Below are 5,760 nucleotides of genomic sequence, written 5' to 3' on the forward strand. Positions count from 1 at the left end.
ATTGCTATAGAAATATAACAATTGATTCTCAGAATATTGATATAACGTTCGAATATCATATTACAGGCATATCAACAAGAAAGGAAGTGCAGAAAGGAAAGAGAAATAGAAATGTCAGAGAGAGTGAGTAAGACTCCCAGTGGATGGGATTGGAAAGAAACAATCACAACACATTTCACACCTCTCCATCTAGCCTGCCCTGCGGATAGCATAAACGTAACCGGCAACCACCTTGCTCCACTCACCTCCACGTGTCCTTGCAATAATCTCACCATAAGCACGAGGGCTATAGGTCCATCTTTAGTGCTCAGTATATGCTCATCAGTGTAATAAAATGTAGACATCCGGATCTTCACCTGGATAGCTAAATTTAAAGTATATTTCAATATTTTTATTTATATTTATTAAAATAAAATTTTATAACAATATTTTAATAAATATTTTATTATCAACCTGGCCTAGATTTACTCTGAAGGGCCCAATTTAATATAATTTTTATATATTAACTATTAAAATGTATTTTGCATAGTTCATATTCAAAATTTTTAATTTGTAATTTTTAAAAATTCCTGTTTTATAATTTTGTTATTAATGTTGTTTATTAAAATAAAATTATAAAAAAAATTAATATTAATGTGGATTGTGTATAGCAGTTATAATAAAAATTATATAGCTTTTAATATTAAATTAGACTCTTCAAATTAAATATAGACCAGATTAATTATAACTTTTTTATAAATTTTATAACGTTTATTTTATTAAATGATATTTTAGATTTTGATCTAAAAGTTTAAATTTTATCGCACTAATAAATACTTGAGTGATGAGCATCATGATAAGTCGACACATCACCATAAGCAAGCGGCTTTATCCATTCACTTATCATGCATCATGAGCCATGACGTACGGATCAGGAAACCTAGTTTAATTTACATCTCAAAAAATTTATGTTCTAACACTGGGCCTGGCCCAACGAGTTTACCAATCTCATGATCCTTAAGCCGGGCTTAACAGTAACACTTAAAGAACGAATTTGTGTCATATTTCAGCATCTTAAAAAAATTGCAATCTATCTGTGGACTGTGGGAAAACGTGTATTTCTCAGACCATGTTCCCGAACAAATAAACGTGTCGATAAAGGTGTTCAAAGTACAAGGCAAAAACTAGTCTTCAATCCCATGCGTTGCACGGGTATGACCTATGTAAATTACTTATATAAATAGATGATAGAAAATGAGTATTTATAAAATTTCATCCGAATGTCAAGTCATACGGTTGAGATATTTACGAAAATAAGGGAGAGTTAACATCATGGAATTTCAAGGTTTCACGATGATATGTTCTCTTCATATATACACACACAGGCTAGCTAGGCTAGCTATAGCATATATAGCAAACTTCCAGGGTCTCCAAATCGCGAATTTCGCCTTCTGTTTACAACAAATAAAACAACAAAATTACAATAATTAGATATGAAAGGAAATGACAAAATAATCTCCCGCAATCCCTCACGTTATAAGAAGACCACGGGTCTCCAACAACACCGAACAAGTTATTTTCATCCGATACTTCAATAGAAGGCACAACCACTGGGAACATGTTACATCTCACCAGATTACTGCTCTATTATTCCCACACTGCACAAGAAACAAGAACTTGTTTCCACAATATACATATAACACACATATAATCAGGAAGTGCTGCAGGGGTCATGGTCCAAGACGGCAGTGAGCATTAGCCATGCGGTGAGCGTCCATATAAAGACTGGGCTCCCGTTGATGCAGACCTTCCATCACCATAAATTGCGTGTCCTCTGATGGCTTCCAGTGCCGCTTCCTCTGATTTATGAACCAGTTATTTATTTGCTTCTGGTCCAACCCTGTCGATTCTGCCAATGCCACCTTCTCTGACTCCTACTCAATTCGTTGCAGCAAAATAATTTATTAATGCTAATCTTATCAAAGCAACTTAGCGTTTCATCATCACTACGCAAGCTGATACATATGCTAGCTATAGCTTAGTGAGATTTCACAGAGAATGCTACGTATAACATGCACATACCGAAGGATAGGGCCATTTATAGTGTAATTCCCACCAGGTCAGTAGCTCTTGCCTAGCATCTTTTGGCAGCTTTCCTTTCTTCCTTTTCTTGGAGAGTTCTTGCTTGAGGCTACTTAAGTACCCACTATATTTTCTTAGCAAGTGGTTCTTAAGCTCACGTTCTTCAGCTCGAGGATCGATTCCGGGCATTTCTTCTTCTCCACAACTATTATCTCTATCCTCTTCAGATGAATCCACGCCGTCGCCTTATCTTCTGCATAATAGTCCAAAATTTGGCCATTCACAACTTTCTTAATAACTAAGCGTGGAAATGTTAGTACTCAGTGAAAAACATGATCACATTATACTATTCCTGAATTCGATCGATTTTTTTCATTCCTCCGTATAATGATGCTGTAAACGGAGAAAAAGAAGCAAATAAAGACAACATATCTACACAGACCACATTTTAGAGCCGTAGTTACAGACCGAACCTAGGATTAGAGTGTGCGCGTGTCATTCCTTAAGCTCCTTAATAGGCACCCGCACACTTTTAATGCCTGCTTTCGTTCTTGTGTGTCTTATTTGCATATCATCATTGAGCGTAAATGAACCGTAAGCTCTGTCAGTGACATTCAGCATCAACGTAACAATAATAATAATGTGTTAATTGCTGGTTTAATTTGGAGCGGGGCAACATGGTATGGCACTGTCAAAAATGGCTATACAGTGGCAAGGACCATGGCTGAGAGCCAACCTAGTCAAGTAGAACAAAGAATTTGGAGGGCATATGCAAATTCAAATTCACGGAAATTTATGCGGATTGTATCTCTCTTAAACAATTACTGGAACAGCATTCAATGAATGCAGGAAAAATTATTTTATTATAGTCACGTCAAATTGTTTTGCCCTATTTCAATTTCAATGCCCAATATTCTGGTCTTTGACAGATTCCAGTTTATACATGTCTAAAACCAAATTATGCATCAGTCGAAATTGACCACACAAATCAGCCCAAAAGAAATTAACCACTGTAATTTTTTTTTTATTATCATCATTAGGTACTACCGTTTCCACCCCCATATGCCCGGCCGTTAGACTAAAATAATCTGAATTGAATTAATTAATAATTATTATGATTTGTTGGGGGCCCCGGAGGGCCTAGACCATTAGAGCTTCGACCTCGCCACTACAATGATGATGAGGGGTGTACATGAATCAGGAATGTCATCACAAAACCCTAAACAAATCGTCGAAAAGTAGATTCATTATGGTATATAGGCACCGATTCAAGTGATATATTATGGTTTTTAATAGCTAGCCAGGAAGCCCTAGAAGAATAATTTTGTCAGAATTCAGAAGTTCGGGAAAGGGAAGAGGAGACAGAGAATAATGGAGCGTGTAAATTTGGGTTTTAGCCCGAAAAGAGAAAACATCTTGCGAATATTTAACGGGTCTACTCTCGGAAACCTAAAACCTGGTACATATAGAAGATGGTTATTAGGGTTATGCTTCATCAAATCAAATTCATCTTTCTTTCTGAGTCCATTCCCCCGCATTGGATACGGAAATTTTGGTCAAAGTTGCCGACAACCGTAGCCCTATAACTGTTTGCACAGCTAAAACTATACGGATACAAAGATAAACCGTATCAGATCATCAGTTTGTTTGGTTTGAACGATAGGAAATTATTGATGATTCAGGAACAGAAGTTGAAAAGCAAGAAAATAGATAGATCCGTACCGGGGAAGACGCGTACAGGTCCATTACAAAGCACCTTGAGCTCAGCTTCGATTTTGAGTATGAAATCCATTGCCCCTTGAATTGGCCTTGTTAATTCCTCCCCATACTTCACAAGCATGTCATAGTAAGCTTCCTGTCATCACGGCACCAACACAACCTCGTCGAACAAGTGCTTTTTCGTCTAATAATTACCAAGTGAGCCAAACAAATCCTTAAAAGGGAAAGAAACCCCCCACCATGAATCGGTCGAGTTCTGGGTCCTTGCAAGTTTCCCTCGATCTGACCGAAGATCGCTGTCGTTCCTTGAACTCTTGCCTCGCCGCAGTCAGACGCGCCACCACTTCCGGCGGAGCTCCTACCTACAGTCCTATCATTAACTATCAATCTACGGATATAAACCCAGAAAAAAACGCTGAGAAACTAATTACTCTCACCTTGTGGCAGTTCATGTAAGCTTCCAAAAGGCTGGGATATTGAGGATGAGCAATGATTTTAGCTTTGAGAGATTCAACTTCGTCAGAGGTTTGGCTTCCTCCGCGAGTTTGAAGACTTTGTCTGATCAAAGGATAGTGGAAAATCTGAGTATGATTGGAGGTGTTGGCTTTGGTTTTCACACATTGATAGCACTCCGATCCACCTGATTGAAGATGAAAGGTAGTACTGGGCGACTGGTGATGGTTTCCCCCGTGCTTGAACCTCCATCCGCAGCGAATGAGTACAGGAAATTATGCCTTGAACCTGGGCTTTCACTCACCCGGTTACCATATTCGTCCATTAAATGATACGTCCGACTCTATAAGCTCACTCAGATATACAAGAGCTTGCTCGAACTGCTCCAAGATACGAGGGAAGAGGAAGGCCAGCACAAAACCCTACGTCATAACCATTCGTCTCAACGTGGTAGATCAAGAAAGTCCAGACTATAGGCCGTGGAGGATAGACACAGGACCAAGAACACGAAAGGGTTTTGGAAAAAAAAAAACAAGAGTTGATATGAGCTCTAGAGATGATTAAATTAGGTGGTTGCACCAGATATAATGGCGTGGGTGTACGGAGTTGAGGAAGTCGATAGAGGAGGGGCGACGGTGTGGAGTGGAGAATACCGGCAATACCTCCGTGCTGAGGGGTGGGAGTCGTCGACAGGACCTTCTCACGTTTAGAGGACGAAAAGAAAAGGCATTTGGTTAAAATGAGAATGCTTTCCAACGCAAAATAATAATGATAGTAATAAAATTGAAACGTTCTCATTTTGGATGGAAGGTAGGCCTTTTTTTTTTTTTTTTGGTTTTTGAGACCAGCATAGGCTTAACATGGCTTTTTCATCATTCTTCGAGTTAGGATTGTTCAGCCTCATACTTGTTCTTGTCGGCCTGATTCTGTCCTAAAATTATCAAGATGGCCTTTCCTGGCCTAAGGCAAAAATGAGATCGGGCTTTTGCATGGACGAAACGTGGAATTGCTCTCGAGATTAATTATATTAATAATAAAATATATTAATCATAATTTTAATACTTATAATCCCTAATTAAAACTAAAAGTTATTGATACTGAAAATTTTAATGACACAGGACAAACAGCATAGTGTAGTCTCTTTTTCAACAATATATTAATTATTTAAATATAATTTATTTTTATATCAATCTATTTAATAATTTTAGTTGAGATATTCAAATATCTAAATGAAAATAAAAAAAATAATGATTTGATATTATGTCTAACTTCTCTTGCTCTTGATACGTGGAAGTCATATGTAATTTTTGTCTAATGTGTTATGTCTCAATATATTTGACTTTAAATTATACACTTATAATTGCAATCAATATAACTTAATAATTGATTTTAAATCGTTGCGATTTATATACTCACATTATTTTAGTGTCAAACTTAACAAGTTATGTGATTTAATATTTTGATGAATATTATTATTCATATTTGTGTCCTATGTTATATACTTTATGAGGATGTCTCAATCTTGTT

The 5,760-nt window shown here is 37.0% G+C and overlaps 1 long non-coding RNA gene and 1 pseudogene across 1 annotated transcript; both read right to left on the bottom strand.

The window, feature by feature from the left end:
- Positions 1-1,227: 1,227 nt before the first annotated feature.
- On the bottom strand, positions 1,228-1,662 carry LOC129298134 (uncharacterized). The gene is made up of 2 exons (XR_008590310.1): positions 1,513-1,662; positions 1,228-1,430 (listed from the first exon to the last, which is right to left on the bottom strand). It is a non-coding gene; the product is annotated as an uncharacterized LOC129298134 (long non-coding RNA).
- A 10-nt stretch (positions 1,663-1,672) lies between these two features.
- On the bottom strand, positions 1,673-4,959 carry LOC129298133 (homeobox protein knotted-1-like 2; annotated as a pseudogene).
- Positions 4,960-5,760: the final 801 nt, after the last annotated feature.

The sequence above is a fragment of the Prosopis cineraria genome, unplaced genomic scaffold (assembly GCF_029017545.1).
Source record: "Prosopis cineraria cultivar Desert tree isolate PC_DT_omini unplaced genomic scaffold, ASM2901754v1 PC721, whole genome shotgun sequence".
NCBI classification, from domain to species: Eukaryota; Viridiplantae; Streptophyta; class Magnoliopsida; order Fabales; family Fabaceae; genus Prosopis; species Prosopis cineraria.